Below are 21,883 nucleotides of genomic sequence, written 5' to 3' on the forward strand. Positions count from 1 at the left end.
ACCCTCCAATGAGCAGTCAGGGTTTATGGTCGACAATATCGACTGATTTGATCTTCTGGCAGTCCAAGGAACTCTCAAGAGTCTTCGCCAGCACCACAATTCAAACGCGTCAATTCTTCGGCGGTCAGCCTTTTTCACAGTCCAACTCTCGCATCCATACATCACAACTGGAAAGGCCATAGCACGAGTTATACGGATCTTGGTTGGCAGACTAATGTCTCTGCTCTTTACTAGGCGGTCAAGGCTAACCATTGCTCTCTTTCCCAGAAGCAGGCGTCTCCTAATTTCATGGCTGCAGTCTCCTTCCGAGGTAATCTTGGAGCCCAAGAACAGAAAATCTGTCACAGCTTCCACTTCTTGTCCAGGCATAAACATTTATCAAGCAACTATAGAAGTGCAGCTCGGCGGGCGCAGACATCGCGGCGAGAATGCATTGCAGCCTCTGTTACGCGGCGCTTCACGCTGAACGGGCGCTTTTTATTGCGTTAATAGAGACTTTTAGTATAGCGTATGGACGCTTTCGTACGATAAACGCTAGAAATTTATGGGACGATACTCCGTGTGTTGCATCGGCGCTTTTAGTTGGCCGTACGAAAGCGCTAACGCAAACTACAGTGGCGACATCTAGGTTTAGAATAAGAAAACACATTCGGGCTTTTTTTTTACTCGCAAGCCAAACCTAGCCAAGTCGCACCTGAGCCAGTTTCTTTGCTGTGGCAGTTTTGTTGTACTCCCTAACGCTGGTATTCCTGGGCTGACGACTTTTACCTTGTATTGCCGTCATGCTGCACAACGGCCTCCTTTCAGCCCATAGAGTTTCTTACTCTTACCTAGAGGGAAAGCTGTGCTGCCGTCTATGGGCGTTTACATGGAGTTTCCAGACGGCCAGTTCAGCCACCATGGGCGCTCAAAGCATCATGGGCCGGTGAGCTACCGAGTGCAGAACTACAACTTTTGGCCAAAACTAATGCAAAGATAAACGTTGTTCTACCGTAAATAATGCCCTAAGATTGAATATTGTGACTATAAATTGTAAAGAGAGAGAGAAACAGCATGTCAGTGTGATATTTATCCAATATAAGCGATGGCTCTTTCTCCTATTGGCTTAGTTTTGAGCAGCACAAATACCAATATTTCGCACTTAATAGGCAAGCTTTGAAATAAAAAAACGTTATGAAAATATTTATGGTTGGGCAATCACTTAAGAAAGTTTTTAGTGGCATTTTGGGAAACAAAAACCATTTATTGGCGACGTCTGCTTTTGAGCCTTCGCTACTATGGCTTTCGCGGTCTATGTACGCAACTTCAAATGATGATGATGACGAAAAAGAAACATCGCAGTAACGCCACTCCACGTACCCGAGAAAAACCGACTGTCCCGCAACAAGTAGCACACCGGCCCATGATTCTTAGCGCGCCCATGCTGGCTGAAGTGCAGCGCCCTCAGCTTTCCCTCTAGTTAGTGTAAGGAACTCTATGTTTCAGCCCCGTACCATGCCCGTACTGCCAAGCATATTTTTACGGATACACGCGTGTAAGCAGTCAAGCCAAGACTATTCACTTCATGGCGTTGCCATACCAACAAAGCAACGCTACTCGTCAGGCTTAGGGACTGCGCTGCCGCGGTGCGAAATGAAAAATAGAGGTAAATATTCGCTAATTATTTGTGCTCAATGCTACACGAGGCAAAGCGAAAACCCCGTGTGCCATTTATAGGCGGCAGCGCGCTCAAAAACGCGGTAACGAAGACAAATTCACTCTGAAGCGGGCGGCCTGGACGCCGCCATCTTGTCAACGCTGATCTCCCATCGTACGTGAGGGCTGGGTACGATAAACTCAGGTTTCAGCGTACGCTGGCCTATCGTACGAAAGAGTTCGGTCTCGGCTATCGTATAGCGCATGCGCAGTGCCTGTCACGATATTTTTGGCGTGCGCTATTCCTTTGCGTGTGTCTGTGTACGCTATACTAAAAGTCTCTAATACGAGCATGACGGCGCGGTCTTTAAAAAGCACGGATAAACGTTTAGAAAGGCGTAGACATTTTATTCGTAATTGCACGCACGCTTATTGTGTATGTGGTGTGTGACTTGATGCGGCCCCTTGCAGAATAACACATAGCTGAAGCAGAAAGCCCTCTATCTGCAATGTGGTGATATTGAGAAGAACATGTTGTCAGGATAATCTCACATTGACAACTGATTGCACACTGAAATCTCGCCAGCAGCACAGTTTTAAGGGAAACTAGAGTTCTCGGCCAGAAAACGCTTAGAGCTGTGTAGACAGCAAGGCAATATATCTCACAGTATCTTATCTATCAACGCAATTTCACTCGTGTGTAGACGTCTGACCTCGTTCCTTAATAAAAAAAAAAGATGCAAAGCTTTTCTCCTGTACTGTTACGGCTTTGTTGCTCGTAATGCTTTCAAGTACTTCTGCTAGAGTATCCTAGTACAGTCGATCCGGTTATATCAAATTATTGCTTATTTGGAACTCTCAGAATATTCCTTTGAAAATGTCATGTATAAGTATAGCAGTCGTCTTCACAATGATCGAACTCGCGCTCAGCACAACATTCGATATATCGAACGGCCCCTGCAAGGTGCGCGTTTCGTAATGGCGGCCAGAGTTCTTTTTTTTTTTTTTTTTTTTTTTTTCGCGTGCGTTGCTGGGTCGGCTATGGAACATTGGGCACCTTCTAACAGCGCTGACGCTGTAAAACCCCTTGATGAGGCGAATGTCGAGTTCGCTTGAAAGAGCCTTTCTGTCTGGAACGCTTGTTTTCAATGCGACACTGCTGTCAGGCGGGAAAGCCAGAGTTGAATGCACCGGTCGTCGTGCGGTGAAGCCAGCTTAGGTGACCGAAGGCTTGCGGAGTTTTTCGCGTGGGCTGGCTCGCTGCTATAGTAGACGAAGCAATGGACAGTAGCCTATTTTAACTTGGTTATAGCGCTTATCATGTGCCAGTAACAGGATTACACCTCTTACGACAAGCGGTGGTGTTTCCCAAAGCTCTGCCCGCAGCAGCTTTGATGTGAACCCCAACGACATATGGGCCACGCGGAGCTAGATGCTAGGTGCGAACGGCGTGAACTTCGACGCTCCGATCTGACTATCGAGTAGTTAGAGCACGCGCTCTTGTCATGCATGGGTCAGCGCATGGGCGCGAGCACCTCTTTTTTACGCCTGGCATGAGGGGACGCCCGGCGCGCGGGTGCACGTACGTGTGCCGCGCTAGTCGTCACACCCGAAACGAGCGGTGGACTGCCAGTACGCCGGTGTGCAGCACATCGCGGCAGGAAGCGTGCTGCTGGCTAGGGTACACTACACGGGCGCTTCACAGGATCTTCAGAGGAGCTCACGTCTTTGCGTGTTTTATATATCGAAATATTGTCGATCCCCTTCGAGTTCTATATATATATAGCTTGTATTGACTGTACACCTGTTAGACTACTTACTTGAAGGTAGAGTTTCTGCATATTGTGCTGCAAGGTACTCGTTTGCAATCTGCAAAGTTTTACGTGTCTTTTTGGCGTGAAGTCTCGATTTACGTATTTATCCCTCAATTATGTGCTCGAAAACTTTCAACCAAATCAGTTTTAGTGGGGCGATTGCGCCCCGTCTCTTGTTTTTATTTATTTATTTTTATTTAAGAACATACTGCCAGCCTGAGTGTCAGGCTTTAGGCAGGAGCAGGCATACAATGCTTTGCAAAACATACAATTTACACAATGTAGCGTCAATACACGGAGCCGTAATTACTCATCATAAATACAAGTCAACGTTAGACTAGCAAGCGACGCCACGATGTGAATACAATACAACAAATGTGACAATATATTCAGGATAGCGCGTGACAGAATGAAGATACACTTGTGCGTTGGACAACATCAGCAGGGTATTCCACTGGCGGGTCGTTCTAGGAAAGAATGATTCTTTAAAAATGTTGGTTGTCTTCTTTTCACGCAACTTAGCCATCTTGTTTCAGGCGCATGTTGAAAAGAGATGATCTGCAAAATTTTATCCAGTTCTTGTGCGAAAAAGAAACGTGAAAGGAAACGTTGCAGGCTTATTGTATATTTCTCGCTCTGCCATGTTTCTGTCGTGTCTGTTATCGGACCGGAATATTTTGTCCCTCAAGAGCTCTGTCTGCGGCCCTGTTTCTCACCTGGTTCCTCGCTATAGATCGGCCCCCGACAGTACCTCTTACGAAATCAAATGCGCACGTGTGATATGTAGAGCTCTGGTTTTTAATGCGAAATTATAGTTCGCTATGCTCACAGATTTCTGTCCGCACACCGCGTCCGCAAAATCGTGTCCGCAGCAGTTGTGGATAATTGAGAAGGAGTAGAGGTTAATGAGTGGGGTCAATCGATAGAGGGTGACGTAATGCTGCTGCCGAAAAAATAATTAAGCCAATAAGTTAGTTATGTAAATAATTATAGGCAAAAACGTAAAAGTAAAGGCGAAAAAGGTGTCATTGGCTTAGCGCCACATTTGAATGTATCAAATACTAAAATAGTTAATTAAGGCAGTCATTTAAGGGGACGTCAAGATGTACCAAATACTAAATAGTTAATTAAATCAGTCAGTTAAGGTGACGTCAAGGATTTGACGTCACGCAACCTGAAGTCGAGCCAAAAAAGGACATAGGAAAGGATTGGCGCGCAATTTGAAAGTACTAAAGAATAAAATGGTTAAGTCATTCAATTAGGGTGACGTCAATGATGTAACGTCACGCAACCGGAAGCAGAGCCCAAAAAGGGCATAGGAAAAGACTGGCGCGCAATTTGAAAGTGCCCAAGACTAAATTGAGTAAACGAGAAGTAAATTAAGCAACTAGAAGCAACCAGAAGCAATCAATAGCAGCATCCGTGCTTTTGCATTACTCCAATGCAGATTCTGCAGTGCTCTTCTTCCTTTGTTGCCGTGGCCCAGACTTCCTTGTTTTCATCGTTTCTTCATAACTTCTCGTGCTTCGCTTTCGCCCAATGTGTAAAGTACCACAACGAGGGGCCGGTATTTTTTTTTCTGCATACAAGCAAAAGTAGCCATCTTCGGATTTTCTTGCCCGTCCGCCCTGCGCCGCCGAAAGCACTCCAGGAGGAGTGTTCGCGCGCCTCGACGCCAGGGACCTCGCGCGGCCGTCATACGTTGCGTTGGCCGCGGGCGCCCTCAGCTTGCGAGCCTTTAATATTGGGTGTCACTCTCCTCCACTCTCCCTCAAAGTGGAGCAACGGCCGCCCGGGGGGCTCTGGCTCCTGCGTGAGGACCGGAAGTTCGCGTTCTTTCTTTCGTTTCGAGAACTGGGGCCTCGAGATGGCAGACCACGTTGCTGCCCACGCCTCCTGCTGGGTGCCACACAAGGAACAAGGCAGAACCATAGGGCTAACAAAGACAGCAAAAAATAAAGGAGATAGAAAAGTAAACTGCGAACAGATAAACACGCCTGTTGTCGAGAGACCCCGGGTTCCTTTTATCCGGGCCTGCTTCGTTTTACGCTTTACTCGCGTCGCAGTTCAAATGAATCCCGCTGTCTTCCGTCTGTCTTCTTCTTTCCTTTTCGCAAACACACGTGGCGAGCACCCTCTAGCTCTGCTGCGCGTCTGGGGCATTAATTAAACAGACGCAAATGATTTGCGGCCGCTGGAGGCGGAAATTAAACAAGACCCGCGGTTTGTGCGGTGCGCTCTCGCCGGGGGCGTTGTCCGCTCTTCTTGGCTTCGCAGTTACCGAACGCTTTGTGCGCCAAACTTCACGTCTGTACCGTCTCCTTTCTTTCGTGCACAACACGTTGTTTGCTGCACACCATCATTCTTTTCGAAGGGAAGCGACCCACGAAGGCGTCACGGGAGGTCTTCGTTTTCGCCCTTTTTCATTGCCGGGACGCAGTGCATGTAGTGCCCGCCTCAACGCGTCCTATACCATGGAGGCGTCGCCTGCTTTTCTCCTGTTGCGATCTCGATTGTGGCTAAGGTTCTCACTGTATTTCAGTTCGCTTTCGACAATGCTCTGGTATCATGTGTTTACTCTCTCAGCCATGTATTTCGCCCTCGAGGGATGCTGGCTGCTTGTCTTCTACACCTTTGTCCCACTGATCGAACTGCATTTCTCTCAATAAAAATTCTCCTTTGGGCGCATCAGCTGCCTGTGTGCTCTATACAACTTTATTAACCCTTTCAGAAGCTGTTTCCATGGAATAGAAACGGTTTTTTTTTTGTGCCAAAGTAATATATTCATGGCCTTAAAGGGGAGTTTCTTTATCGGGACGAAATGCTAGGAAGTAATGTTTTTGCAAGAACGTTCGTGCAAAATGTCGTACGAACTGCCTAATTGATAGAAATGCCGACACTGAAATGCCACCATTGTTAGGAAATAAACGCTGTGATTTTTCAAGCGCATCTATACGTTACGCTAGAAGTTGCGTCAAAAAATTCGTGTTACTATTGGTAGAAAAAATTAGGAGTAATTAGAGCGGTTAAACCAAGTTTTTATAGCTGTTTCGCTTGGGTCTGCAAATACCACATGTTCAGCTATGGTCTTCGCGCGCCTATCACGTGATCTCTGACGTTATTAAGAATCAGTCAGCTTTCAAGAACAAAGGTCATTTGTCGCTGTCAGTTCCTGTTGGGGTCATGCACTATAGTTCATAGCATCACACTGAGAGAGACTTGTCGCTAGATAGTGTGACGGCTCGTGCGCGTGCACGGCACTGTGGACGCCGCGGTCAGGGACTTTTCGACTGCTGACCGCGCCGTGTCGGCGTCGAGTCGCCGAAAGGTCAGCAGAATCCGCTGACCTGGTCGCTATCACCTACAACCACCGCTTTCGCATTTCGCTTTCTAACTTAATGTGAAACCTTTTGCTGCTCGCACATCCTGTTCATTTTCTGCGCACTTCATTCCTAGATACATTGGTACAGAAACAATTGATCTTGCATTTAACAACCTGTTCCGGTCAATTTATCTGATATTTTGCAACTTAAAAGTGTGTTTAAAATAAGTGCAGTTTTGTTGTCTATTGTTGTTCTTTCCCCCATTTTCTTTCCATCAGTCCAATTCAGCTGTACCATTTCTACCTTTGTCCCTCCCCTCTACAATGCTTTTGTAAGCCTTGAGGGTTTAAAATAAATAATAAATAAATAAATAAATAAACCTGCACACACGCCCATATATGGTATCGCGGCACTGAAACCTGCCCATATATAGACAGCCACCGACGACTGCCTTGGGACGGGATCTACTGAAGCAGGTGGCCGGCGGCCGCGGAGACTGGTCAACCCTTGCGACGGGGAGAAGGAGGCGCAACAATGGAGCGAGAGGCTTTAAAGAGGAAGCGAACGGGAGAGCGGGGTAGAGTAATCGCAGGCAGTGGACGAGACAGTCGAGAATATAAGGCGAGGAGGGCAGTAGACTGGGGCGGCGGCATGACTTGGGAGCCCGGGGTCTAGCCGCCATTCAAGTTAGGCCCCTGTCATCCTGCCTCCACGCTTGGCAGCTCATCCCACCGTCAGCTGGAAACGAAGGCAGTAGCGGCAGCATTCGGCATTCCACCACCTGGTCGTGACCAATATACAGCCCTTCTTTGGAGCCCGTGCCGCACCACGCCGCCGCAGCAACGCAGCCTTGTGAGGGCGAGCCGTAAGCGACATTGAGCCAGACGTTTTAATTAAATGTGTTTAAAATTATATCCCGAGTCTGTGCCTCCATCTCCTCATGCCCAGTGTGGACCCATGACCACTTTAACCCAAGTCATCACAATAGGCTAAATCACAGTCTTCGCTCAGCTTCAATGTCCCCACGAGGGAACCATTCGCCAGATGTTGTGGGGAATAACCTCTCGCCGTCCCTTTTAAAGTATGTTTCCCCCAAGGTACCCGTGTTGGCTTTTTAACGTTAACTATTAACAGAGCGCCAGCACGAGTGCCACTGACGGCTCGTTGACCACGTCCGTGACTGCGGATCTTGTTATACTTCACTGCACTATCGTGATCTCCTCTATAAGCACCCGGCCTGCTCAACACGTGAGATAATATCGTCGCGGGCTCCGCTCTGGCCGGCAAGGCGAGGCCTCGTGGGACTCATTCCGTCCGGCCTCGTACATATCCCCTGGCAAATTGTGGGCGAACATTCACCCGTAACCCTGCTGTTGAGTCGGACGACCTAGATTCATTAGTATTTTTATTGCTAGGTAGCGTTCTTGCTGCAGCAACAAATGCCTGTTTGTTATCAGCACGTGTTCCTTTGTCCCATCGAGCACGGCCCGCTGCGTTGAGCGTGCGCTCGGGATAGCGTGTGCGATCACGGGTGTCGGTCAGTGGTTGAGACAGTCAGCCACTAATAATCGGGGAAAACGTAATTATCTCCGCCATTACAATCCCACTATGTGTGCTTGTAGCAGTGGAGCTACTATCGCTGTAATATCTCTCCACAAAAATGTTGGACGACGCGTGCTACCCTTCGCACTATGTCATGCGTTCTCTGTATTGAATAAAAAGCCGCCTTAGCTGCGAAATGAAGGATGAGAAATTTAGCTCAAGCATGAAAGGTGAACACACTGTGAAAATAAGTGTCAGTTCGCTCTGTGTCCGATTACGTATATATCGTATCATAAGGGTGAGAATGCTATTTTTATCTGTCTGTTGTTTTTTTGCCAGGTACTCGTGCCAGCATTGTGAAAAGAATACGAAAGCATATCTTTATTCTTTTAGCGACCTATTGCACCTCCTAAGGAGCAGAACTACAAAGGCGGCACAAAATATTGAAAGTGTGAGTAAAGGCACGAAGAGAAAACGAGCGTCGGTGAATGTAAAACTATTCACACGGCGTGTATCAATGGCCTCTGTGAAAGCTTTCTGCCAGGAACTGCGTTTGAATCGCGAAACTAACGAAGAGCAATATGCGATGGAACAAATGCACAAGTGTATATTGTTCCGACAAATAAAGAACGAACCAACCCTTTCTTGTCCCACTTGCTAACTTTTCGGACAAAGTTATTTTGCCGTCGCCGCTGGGCGCGCACTGGTTGTTTATGCGGGAGGTCATGGTTACACGTGGGATCCCGAGCGGCTGCGCCTGCGTGGCCGGCAGCTGCGATCGTTCGCGTGCATCTCTCGGCGCGGTGGAGGCTTGAGGTCTGTTGCCCCTTTCGTGCCCATCTTCATCGGGGAAGCTGCTGGCGCTACACTTATTCACTCGGGAGATCTTGCGCCCACGCATCCGCAGCTCTCTGACTCTTCCGTCGGTGAACTTGTATTTCTTGGCAGTCGTGGAACACATGCAGAGAATTTCGACCAAAATTCTGATATCCTACGAAAGCGTCATTGCACGGGTCACAAAATTGTTTTTGTTATGCAGGGTGCTTATTTTAAAGAGTCCAGAATTTTCGTAAAAAAACAAACAAACTTGCTTTATATTTATTTTAGCACTGTTGCTGTGTGGGGATGCGGCGGACGTCATGTGGCAGGTAGAATGCTTCAGTTAGTTCGCTAATTAACTAATTACGTAATTAGGATTTTATTTCTCAATTTATGGGGTATGTTTCATTTGCAATTGGACCGCGCCTTCCAGTTAGTGTAGCCGAGAAAAAAAGCTCTTAAGTTATTGTAGCCCTCGTTACAGGTGGCGCAGATGTCACCTTGATAGGCGGCATTACATCGTAATATTGCGGATGCGAGCGCGCCCGGCGTAGACCGCTTCGCTTCGGCGCTTTGCAGCCGGTTTGTCAGCGAAGTGACTGCATGCATTGGGTATACCGACGCGGCGGCCATCAGCGACGTAATTGTCGAAGCGAAACTGACAACGAACCGCCGCGCGCCCGTCTCGGTCTCAGGTCGCTCTTATATTCCATCCATCCATATGTTCAGCTGCAGGGATTGTTTGGTTTTTAATCAGACGCGTTGCATATGTGGCTGACCCTGCTGCTCCAGCTGTTTTATGTGCACACACTGAGTGACGTACACACTGAGTGACGTGAGACAGTGCACGCACTGAGTGTATACATATACGTCGGAACTGGCATGCTACTATGTTGCTAGAATCTGGTGTTCTTGCGAACTCATGGAATGGGATTGGGCTCGGATGTGGCCGCTCAAACGGGCATCATCAGCCTCTGTATCGTTGGAACTATATAGCGAAGCTTCAGGAAGGGTCATTAGGCGCACTTTAAAACCATACAGCTGTTTTGGGCAACTTAGCATACCACCTCGCTGACACCCTGTCGTTCATTATAAAGCAGATATCGCTTCTGTATGCCAACACCGACACTAAGGAGCGTTCGCGACCGCGAGGATTTGCAGAAACATCGCCAGACGCAGCTGTGCTTCTCGAACGAGCCGTGCATGCGTCGGTTCTGTGCTGTCAGAATAGTCGACTAACTTTCAATAATATGAGCTCTGAAAATGCGTGATAATAGAAACAGGGTCTTCAATTTACACAGAGATACTCTGTGGTCCTTTCACCTCGCCTGCAGGAGGAAACCGCCATAACAGGCACTGCAGTGCTATCGTAGTTTACATGTGATTTGAAGACAAAAAAAAAAAAAAAAAAGACGGCGTGTCTCTGCTAAGCCTAGCCTAGATTTTTTTCGACCGCGTGCCTTTCTGTACATCTGTTCCACAAACAGCGCTCATTTCTTGCGCCTCTGGCGCATCCGCCGCGTCTGGCGGCGGGCCAGTAAACTCACCTGCAGAGCGAAGCACCTCCACTTTGTCTTGCAAAACGAGCGCTGCAAATTACACTACACGTGCCCCAATAGCCGGCTCGGAAATATCGTCGTTGACTTCTTCCCTCTTTGGGAGCATTTCCCGTCGTTTCATTTTTGTTTTGTTTTTCCCATTGCGTTCCTCCTTTTCTTCCCCCGTCGTTGCTGCTGCTCCGGTTATAATGACCCGCGTGCGCGCGTTGCCCACTTCGATCAGCGCGGATGGTGATCGCCGGGCGCTCCGAGCTGATTGGGTTCTGAACTGGAGCATGACGACGGATTACGGGACACGCTGCGGCGGCCTGCGTCGCACAAGCCTCCTTGTACGAGGGCCATGACATGCGCAGATCTGCTCGGGTGGATCTCGGAAGATGAAACACTTATAATTTTCCTGGCTCAGGTTCGTTTCGGCCATCTTCTTTCGCGTTCGAGGAGGAGTACACGTGCAGCTGGGTTTATCGGCTAGCGCTTCCGCAACGCTGATGAATGTATGTACATTGGACGCGTTCGCAGGGATGGGTGCCTGCGGATTGAAAAAAAAAAAAAAAGAAAAAAGGATCCCGGCATTGGTGCATATATAACTTCTATTCAGGCCGGTATTCCGGAGTAACGATATTCGTGCGGGGCCTTTGGCTCTGCTATACTTGCTTCCTGCGGAGGCGCGTCGCGGGTGCGATTTGAGTAGCTGGTGCTCCTAATGCTCCTAATGGCTGTTAGCTAGCGATGCCGTGTACCCATAACGTCTCGGTGCGCTTGATGTAGGAAGTCTTATTGAGACGCTTGAAGCGCTGGAGGCGAAAATACAGACTCGAGTGGCGTGAACGCAAGATCAGGCATAAAAAAAAAAAAAAAAAACAGCTCGCGCTCACTCTCGCGCACCAGCCGGCAGGCGCTGAAGACCAAGCACTCGTAATGAAATTACCAGTATCGCTGCCCTTCCTTGGCTTCCGCGCATTAGCGTCATCTTCATTCCGCTATAGTGATCGGTATTATGAGAAACACTTGCTGGCGCACGATGTACAGGGAGGTGTGTGGGGGAATTGGATTGGTCCTGACGCTGGTTTGTGCCTGACGCCAGTTATTGCGCGAGTCGGGAACGTGAAAACACGTAGTACGTGATCTGGGAAGACGACGGGGGGTGAGCCGTGAGTGTAGGCTTTGGCGTCGTCCGTCACGTCCTCAAGCAGATATGAGGGAAATGACGGGACAGGCTCGTACAGCGCAGCCCTTCCCTATAGTCCCGGCACTTCCCGCGCCGTCCCTCCTCTTCCCTTCCAGGAGCTGTCGTGGCTGCATTCGCGGCCTGCTCGCGACACTGCCGGATGGCCCTGCGGTGGTGGTTGATGGCCGCGCGGACGAGGGGGCGACTAATAAGGAGCCGCTACATGTCGCCGGGTCGGCCGGGGCTTGCACGGTGTCGTTGGGCGCGGAACGTGATCTGAAAACAGCCCAGCCTCGTGGGCCAGGCGGCGTCGCTATATCGCTGTTTAGCGCGGCACAGCCGGAGATATTGGGTCTTTCGTCTTTCGCTTTGGGCGCTCCACCGCTTGACATGGAGAGGGGAGTAGAGGGGGGGGGGGGGGTGCAATCTTTTTTTGTCATTGTGTTATTCGGAGCGGGTCTGCGCGCGCGGCGTAGCACCACCGCGGTGATCTGGTGTGGGAGGACAGTGATGTAGCCTTTTGTCAGATAGCGCTCCTTACATCGCTTTTGCGGCTTCCGTCGGAATGACGTCTGTCGCCGTAGATCAGCGCGCAGGAAAGGACGTCGCCCCTTCTTTGCATGCCGGTCGAGTCGGCAATAGAATGGGAAGAGGATAATAGGGCGAAATCGCACTTGGCGACAAGTTTAGAAGCCAACACGCCTACCCCTCCTGCGTATGTGGGCTGCCGCAATTGAGGATTTCGCATGGAAATGCTCCGGAATCTCCTTACGCTGGAACCAGCGAAGTATAGTTTTGAGTGATCTCTCCGGTTATAACTGTAGCATTGCTTGTTTTGTACCGACATTAGCTGCAAGGTAGCGTGATCATCATTGTAGTTTTGTTCGCCGCCTCTGCATGTTATTGAAAACTCCTTGCTGCCATCGCCACTATCCAGCAGCAACTAGTAAGCATTAGACAGGGCTCAGAGAGAAGGCAACTCTGAAGAAAACTGGACCGGCCGCACGGAATGCGTACGGCCGTAACAGCGCGCAGGCTTGAATCTCTGTAGGAAATGGGTTCTCATTTTGTGCTTCGCTACAGTGTTTCACCGGCCTCCTGCTTTCGTGATCCTGTCTCGTCTTCTTTTATTTCTTCTGAACCTCTTCCTCTCTGTTCCTCCGTTGTGAGTAGGTAACTTTTTCTTGCAAGACTAATCTTTGGCGCTTGTTGCTGTCTGCGACGATATGTTTCCCGAAGCTACTGGAACCGGGAGCACTGAGAAGACTCGGGACGGATAATCGAAGAACAATCGTACTTTAGGAAAAGTTCGCTGCTCGGCTGTTCCGGGAGCCGTTTTCTGTTCCGCGGAGCGCAGAAGCATGTCGGCACGTAGGCCTGCGCTACGTGGCCTGCCGCTTGGCCTTCCTGGGCGCGAGTCGAACGAAGAGGCATCGCTCGACTTTTAGGGGATCACGTCCAGCGGGAGAGAGCTGCGCGGCAGGTGCGAGCGAGAAGGGGAACGTGCGCTCAACTCTTTCCGAACTCGGAGAACGGCTCGTTCCTCTCCGAGTTCCCGGACGGACGCCTTGTCGTGTTCGCGAATGCTTTGGTTGTTTTTCTCCGACGAACGCGAACACCAGCTGCCTTTGTTATTTCGACTGAGTGGGGGGCTACTCGCCGTGTACTCCCGTCGCCCCAAGTTTCGTGTCTTCGCGGCCGTATATAACCGCTGTCTACGAAGCAGCCTGTGTGTCGTCGTCTCGCTCGGTTCCGGAAGAACGCGATCAGACGCGCTCTTTTCCAGTTTCCAAACTATGTAAGCTCGTTATATGCGCGAAATTGCATTCGTTCGTGCCGCTTCCTTAAAGTTAACTTCTTTTAAAGTAACTAACTAGTTTTCGAATGAGATCGTTTGGAAGGAAGCAGTTTTTTCTTTTTCTTTGCTTAGCGCAGACGCCGTGAACGTTTATTTTTTTATGTATATTTTGAAGCTCAGTTCCTGCTTTCCCTCGGGCGCACGCAAATGCTTGCCGGATGAGGGCGTCACTGGGCCAAGCATCAGCTGTACACTTTGCGGGCAACTAACGCTCCGCAAATGAATATCGGAAACGCTGCGCGTGTCACGCGAGCAGTGCGGTAAACAGCAGCGAGACATAGCAGACACGAACACACCGATCGAATAGACCGGTATGGAACAACGGGAATCGGAACACGGGAACTGATATGCGAGGAAATCGCCTTTGGCAAACGGCTCTGTGGGCGTGCAGACAAAATCCACCGTTGCACTACGATATGCGGTATTGTGTGTGGGTGGAAACGCGAGTTAATGATGCGCCAGTTGTGGTCGAAAAGAAATTACACCGGACAAGAAATTTAACGTGCAATCGTGATAAGATGCTTTCCTTTAAGGTTGTGCAATGGATATTACAAAGAGAAAACAAAGTAGGCGGGAGGATGGGATTGGAAGATTTACGTAGGGCTGGCTGTTTGGACGTCGATGGGAAAGGCCTGCCACGAGAGTGGCAATGGTGATTACTACACGCATTACTCCAATTTTGTTACTTGTCTTACCTGACTCTTTGAGTCGCGATGTCAGCTTCAGCGTGTCCACGGCTGCAGCTGTAGTCTATCCGCCCTTTACCTTCTCCGGCGTGGAGCAGATGGTACTGCGACTACAATCGGCAGCCGCAAATTTTTAGCCGACGATCTTGCCGGCTTAATTGCGGCGTTAAATGAGCTTGCCTGAAGTGCACAGACTGCTCGAAATTTTCTGAATAATTGTTAAATCTGAAGAAAAAGATCCAGACAACGCTTCATGAAGTCTCTTGAACTTTGCTTGGTACGCTTTGGCCATTGAGTACAATAAATGTGATGGCTTTATTTTCTTGGCAATGTTGTGTCTTAAATTTAATAGAACTGCAAAATTAATACGGTAGCCTAGAAGTTCCATGAATGTCCTTGAATTTTCTTCTCTGTAGCTAGCTGTAAGAACCTGGGCACCACTTTCTGTGAGTTAATTTATAATAACTGGTGTTTTCAACTCATGATTACGTGCCATTTTGTCGCTTCGCTCTAACTGTCGGGCCCAGTCCTTCAAGCCACTTTCTGGTATTGACAGGCCTGAACCTCTTTTGTACTGCCTAGAAAGTGGTAACAAATATTGTTATTTCTATATTATTATCATCATCATCATCATCACCATCGCATGGTGCATACTTTAGATAGAAACCTGGTCACGTTAATAGTAGTCTCGTAGTGTTAGCCTTTGTAGGCTTTTATTGGAATGGATGAAAATATGTCCCATCTTGTATATGAAGATTCCTTAGCTGCGCTTAAATAGGGCAAGTACGGAGAGGGTTTTCAGTGAATGGCTTAGTACCTGTGAAGAAGTCAAATGAGTACCGTAAGTGTTGCCCCTGCATACTATATAGCTGGTCAGATGTTAACGTAAATTATGGAAGAGTCCTGATGACAGTTCTTTTTCCACAAGTTATCCTGAATCTGATGTGGGCTGTACGGCAATGAAGCTCTTCATGGTGAACTTACTCGGCTCCTAAAACTTTTTTCCGTTGAAAGGTTTTTCGTTGGAAAGAGATGAACAACATCAATATAGAGCTATGAATACGGGACATGAGGAAGGCAGACAGATGCAGTGCATGTGTGCGACATGTTCAATAAGGACATGAGCCGCGGATTCACACACGACACAGGACAAAGTAGGGAGCAGTACGTGCGGTATGAGTACTGCCTGTACCGCTCGTATGTCTAAACACTGCTCCTACTATACCACTTCTATTTTCTGTGACCTGTGTGAATTAAGGGTTCATTTCCTTCAACATGGACCAATCGGCCGAAATATTTTCCCTGTGTCTCTCTTGTTTTGCCACGTTTCCATGTTCATAGCGATGTTACATTCGTTTTGACTTAATATGCCTTTGTCAAAAGGGCAGCGCCTGCAGGGGGTCTTCTTCTGAGCCGTGTAATGGAGCTGATTTAGCATTAGTGCACGTCCTTCCCTTTGGAAAGGACAAAAATCTTATTACCGTTAAGGTATTGGGAACACTGGAAATGCAATAGAAGCATTGTTGGAGCAGAACCGCGCACTTGCTGAAATTCGCTATCTTTTTTTTTTTTTTTCTTTTTTTGAGGATCAAGTCCAGCTTGGAGAGCACTTTTATTGCGAGGGAGCTGTGGAATATTGTTAGGTGCTGGTACGCATGCAGTGAATAGTGTGGTCCCATCTTTCCATGCGCTCATATATCCCTACTAAAGTTTGCTGCATACATTCGCATCGATTAGCTAAGACTGCCGTAGAGCACCAATGGTACACGTTTTTGACGATACCAAGGAGTTAATACCACAGATCTGCGAGCCTTTCGAGGGAAGTTCTGCGGCCGTATTGGCGGTTAGGCTGGAATTTTATGGTATGCGAAAAAACTGTCTTCATAAGCGTTCATAAACATCTTCCCGTTAAAAGTAGCGATCGTTCAGAATGGATGTATATAATGTGAATTAATTGAAATGTACAGACTTGCTAACAGCAACTTTCTGGTATCGTGACCTTCGTCTCGAGTGGATATTTACAGCTTCTAAGTACTATGTCGCACACGTATTCTGTGCCTCGTTGTTGACTTATCCTCTCTGTGGACATCACGTCAGCCGTCCCTAAGGACGCCAACGCGGTGTCCGTCGGGCAGACAGGCGCTGGTGCGGAAATATACCGCGGAAGCGACGCTAGACTCGTTTGCGGTGCGCGCGTACCGTTGGTGCTTCCCGTTTTTTTGGCGATGGGTTGCGGCCGCGTCGATCTTCGCGCACTGCACGGCTTGACTCTCTTCCTTCGAGTGGCGGCGATGATCGGCCCGCGGCTTCGGAAACGCACACCGCGCTGACGAGGGGCGCGCGATCGGCTGCGAGCGGTGATCGGAGGGCTTCGCTGATTGATCGTCCTGCCATTGTTATCGGACGGCCTTTGGGGACGTCATTAGGGACGCGTTCGATCAGGGGCCCATCCTCCAGCGCCGTGCAGTTCGCTCTCACTCGATACCTTTTGCCGCGTGTGCGGTATCTTTTCTTACGTATCACTCTGTGCTCGCCCTGCTTTTCTCCGTGGCCCCCAGTCCTTCTTCTCTGCCGCTTTTTCTGCTCTGCGCAGCGCGTGAATTAGGGTGCTACTGCACGGTCGGTTGAAACTGTTCCCCCGGCCCGGGAGTGACGTCGAGTACCTGTTATCGGGGCCGAGCGCGAATCCATCCACTGCCAGCAGGCTGACGACTCTGTGCACAGCGAAGGTACAGAAGTGCGGGCTCGCAGACATCAGGGAACCCGCTTATGGTCGTTTCTGGGGTGGTTGACGGCCAAGAATCGCTTGGACCAGTCCGGTACGGTCTCCTCGCGGGAGGTTAGGTTCCTCGTTCGAAGCGGGGCGGGGGGGGGGGGGGGGGGGGGGGGGGGGGTTGAGGGATGAAGCGATTATAAAATGCAGCAGGTCCGTCTTGTGAACGGAGTCTCCTACATCTTAGATCGAATTCGCTTCTAGGGCGGCGACCAAGTGGTAGTTCTCCACTGGTGTCATCGGCACCCACCTGGACGCTCCTTTGGGGATCGATTATGCGCAACGTGAAATTACAGCATGCTATAATAAGACGGGCTAAACACAACCCGCCTTGGCGCGTAGGTCTTCTCTCCGCAGAAAACTAGGCGAAAGGTGTCTTCATCCAGCGGTCCCTTGTCTCCGATACGAACCCTGACCGGCTCGGCCCAACTGTGCCTCGGCGCACCTCACTCTTCACGCCTTTTGTTCCGCAGTTTGATGAATGAGTGTCCGGCAGCAAAGCGTAACTAACCGGTTGTGTGGTAGATGAGGCGACCGGGGCGTTGTAAAACGAATGCTCATGTGTATTTCTCAGGACGTGATATCGAGAACAGCACCCACAAGACACGTGTTCATTCGTGTATACCCTGACTTGTATGTTCAGCAGGCCCAAAGAATTGCATCAGCTAACACTTAATCTGCCTATGTTCTTCTTACATATAAACAGTTCTGCGAAAGTTACATTCGTAAAGGTTCATGCTTTGAGCAACAAAGTAACAGTGATATGCGATAGAGTGGACAGCGCATACAGCCATAATAGAAAAACTGTGTCTTCTCTCTGTCATTACCTCCCTCTCCCCCCACCTCCACCCGCCTTCTTGTAATACACGCCATTCGCATATTTAACCATTAAATATTGAGTTAAATTTTGCTACACACGAAGCTGCGCCGACTTGTACGCATGCACGGTCGACTCGATAAGTCCTGGGTCGTAGCGGTGTTGAAGAGAAATGAAGGCGCCGCGTGAAGCCAACAGAAAAAAAAATTACAGCAATGCCGCAGTTATGCACGCACATATTTTAAGCGGTCCTGGCAGTCAACCGATATACCTACCTGTTAGTGGTGTACACGGGGTCGCTAATTTTTGCGTTTTAAGGTGACCGACGATCAAGCAGCTCAAGAGGGATTCATAGCTCGATAGTGCATTCGAATTTTCTAGCATGATAAAGAAATTATTGATGTAATCCGTGCTACGCATCGAATATCATACTGCATGCAGGAATGCGTGCTTGCTTGCCCATGTTCGTTGCCATCACCCGTCTTCTGTCCTCAAATGTTGCGGCTGACGCTTCCTTAGGCGATCGCGCTGTCATCTTCCATGGTCAATGTTTTTGACCGTTGCTTCTGAAGGCGATCGTGTTCTCGGCAATAGCGGTCTCGGCGGTCGGGAGGCAGCTAGCAGTAATAGAGGTAGGTCTCACCGACCTACCATTATGACCTCACTGACCTCCCATTATGACGTCGTCATCGGTGAGACGACGTCATAATGGGAGGTCATAGCATCTTAGCGACACATTTGAAACTTGGTGAGTGAGATATCCAAAACGAAAATGGTCGTTCCAGAACGACCAGCGCGGGTTAGCTCAGTATCGAATTTTGAGCGTCCTGTGCTCACTGGTTCCCCAGATATCGGACTTTCGGCCTCCTGGCGATCACCTGACGCCATCTGTCGTCATCACTGCGATTCTTGTTTGAACGGCTGTTTACCGCGCGGCGGCGGCAATCCTTAGCACAGGGGCGCGCACGCCCTAGAAACGCTCCCAGACTAGTAGTCTTGTGCCTTCGCAATGTCGTTTTTGTAGGCAGTAAATAGAAAAAAAAAATACGCACGGAGGTCTTCTCTTGACGACATTTAAGTAACATTAGCCACACGTGAGAATTTTTGAAACTCCTTTTAGCTTCAGTACGGCATCTATATATGTGCCGTAGCCTTGGTGGATGGAGCCATGGCGGACAATAGTAATTAAAACTTTAGCCGTTAAATGCATTTCTACGTTCCATACAAGGAACGGGAGCAAACCCACGCACCGCGCATATAGAAACATGTTTGCAATACACTGAGTGGGTACATCTTTCCTGAATATCAATCACTGGCGTCCTGTTGCGTAATTGATAGCATGAGGAAAATCAGTGCACCTTCTTTTATTACCACGCCATATGCTGAATACGTGAAATAGGGTGTTTGAACGTAAATGCCTCTTGCGTTGCCCTAGCGAAAGCGCGTATTTTAAGCCAAGGTGTCATCGGCTGTGGTTGAATTTTCCGGAACCTTTCACTATGGCGTCCTTTATAGCCTGGGGTTTTTGGAACGGTAAAGTCCTATAAGCTAAACCAAACAAAACCAACTCAAACCGTTTCGTAAGGTTTCAGTTGTTGCCATCCTGACCCTAAGGAAGACGTCCCATTTTTTACAGTAATATATATATATATATATATATATATATATATATATATATATATATATATATATATATATATGGTTTAGAAAGCTCACCTGCGCCGAAAGTGGTCGAGGTCTCGAAAACAGCAGTGAGGTAGTTACTGCAGTGAGATAGTTGTCGACAACGTTGAGGTAGTTATTACGCCGTTCCGTTTCCTCGAAACCGTTTTTTTTTTTCGTCACCATAGCGGTTGCACATCTTCTCGGTCATAACCTCCTCCTCCTCGGTGTCCTAAGCGCCACAGACCGAAGCTCGCAGATGGATACACGCCGTGGTGGCTCGCCTGCTGAACCGGAGTAGCCTAGTTCGAACCGTACCGTGGCGCCCTCGTTTCAGTGGAGGCGAAATGGAAAGATGCCCGTGTGCAGTGAGATGTCAGTGCACGTTAAAGATCCCCAGGTGGCCTAAATTACTCCGGAGCCGTCCACTGCGACACCTATTTCTTCTTTCACACGCGTCTTTCTCCCTTCTCTTACGGCGCGGCTTGGATATCCACAGAGATGTGCGGCTTATCAGTATAGTAAGCCTTTCCCAATTATAAACCGAACTTACACCGTGCTCGCAAAGTTCAACAGCAGCGGGAATGCCACCGCGGAAACAGTTTTTCGCTCAATTGAAGAAACAGCATGGCGGCTTAGCCGACGCAGTTTTAATGCGCAAGTAACCTCATTTCTGAAAATCTGTCCCAGTGTTGTCAGAATTCAATGATAGCTGTAAATATGGCATCGCAACAGTCATTGTCTAGCCCTCGAAGCAGGGAGTGAGACGACGGCATGTACACCAAATACCCTTGTGTCTCCTGCACCGTCTCCTCTGCCATGCCATCACTTCGTACGGCATCACTGAATGACCCTAATGTTGGGCCAGCTTTTTCCCTCTTGCGTGTCAAAACTATGATGCAACCGTTCGTCACGTAGAGTTCCGTATAAAGTCATGTTGTTTCGCTTTCCATTTGTCGTGCATCTGCTAGTCAAGCTAGGAGCTATAGTTTACGAAAAGGATTCGAACAGACTGCACATGTACCTTCGATTCTATACTTCATCACGCAACCAGACCTAGCGCATTTGGCGCTGTCAAAGGGAGAGTGGAAAGGTGTCGTCAGAGAAGCAGAGAAGCTGCAGGAAGTATCGCAGTACTGGCTGGCCACGTAGTAGCGCTTGCCACAAGTGGGTTGGATTGGAGAAACTTTATTTATCAAGAAGATCAATAGGATGGGATCAGTGGCCCTCTAAAAAAGAGTGACCTCTCCTGCCCTAGTCCTCAAGTTCGGCATGTGGATTCTTGTCCAGCTACATCAGGAGCCTAAGCCAATCCACCTGTGAAGGTGCTAATAGCTCTAAAAGTTGAAGGCAAGCACAGTAGCTATCCAGCTGCAGTTTATGAGGACGTGGTCAAAGCAAAGGAATAGAAATAATTCACCATGGTGCGAGCTACAGACGACGAGCCCAGATTCTTCGCAGTAGCAACTGTTGCCTCAGCAGCCTCACTGCATGTCTTTTCACTGTAATGTGGGAGGCGTGTGATTTTGACGTGCCGTCTGATTGCGATCGGTAGCATGTCCCTGCAGCTGCAGTTGTAAACAGGCTCCATTATATAGCCTGCACAGTACCATGTGGCCTGCACTGGAGTCTGAAGCCTTAATACTTGTGCTTCCTTACGTGCCTTTATCAACTGTTCTAGTGTCTCACCAATTTCGAGTAGTGTTTCAGTTTTCGTGTACCTGGGGAGTCCTAGAGCTGTTTTGTAAACATTTCTAATGGTAGCATGGGGAATGGGCACTGCCGCAGATCATCGCACGAGCGAGCTTTGACATTCATGCACCTAGGTGGTCATACGTGGCAAGCCTGAGTTTTTTTTAACTCTCCGAAGTTTCAGGGAATGACGAAATATTTTTGTGTACATGTAGTTTCGGAATATGGAACGCTGCCTGGTAATGCAAATGACGGGTGCCCTGCCGGCAGGGCAGTGATTCGGTCTGTAGGGGTTTACTGAGCGCAGCATCTAACGCCACGACTTCCTTATGTAGAGTACACAGCATATCGCATTAGAGCCGCTTTTTTCTCCCTCTTTTACATATTCCACTTCTATCTCTTATCGACTCCGCCTTCAGCCTATTGGGAGGGCATAGCAAATAACATGAACATATTAAAAACTCATCCGGAAGGAAATACGCCTGTCTCCTCTCCCGCCATGGCGATGGCGATCAGTGTAATTAGCATGTGTCAG

At 48.8% G+C, this 21,883-nt stretch overlaps 1 protein-coding gene across 3 annotated transcripts in view; it reads left to right on the plus strand.

The window, feature by feature from the left end:
- The window catches only part of Tmtc3 (Transmembrane O-mannosyltransferase targeting cadherins 3), a 329,866-nt gene that overhangs the window by 100,162 nt on the left and 207,821 nt on the right, over positions 1-21,883 (plus strand). The window lies entirely within an intron of this gene.

Source organism: Amblyomma maculatum, chromosome 4 (assembly GCF_055883805.1).
Source record: "Amblyomma maculatum isolate TAMU_Amacu chromosome 4, ASM5588380v1, whole genome shotgun sequence".
In the NCBI taxonomy this organism is placed as follows: Eukaryota; Metazoa; Arthropoda; class Arachnida; order Ixodida; family Ixodidae; genus Amblyomma; species Amblyomma maculatum.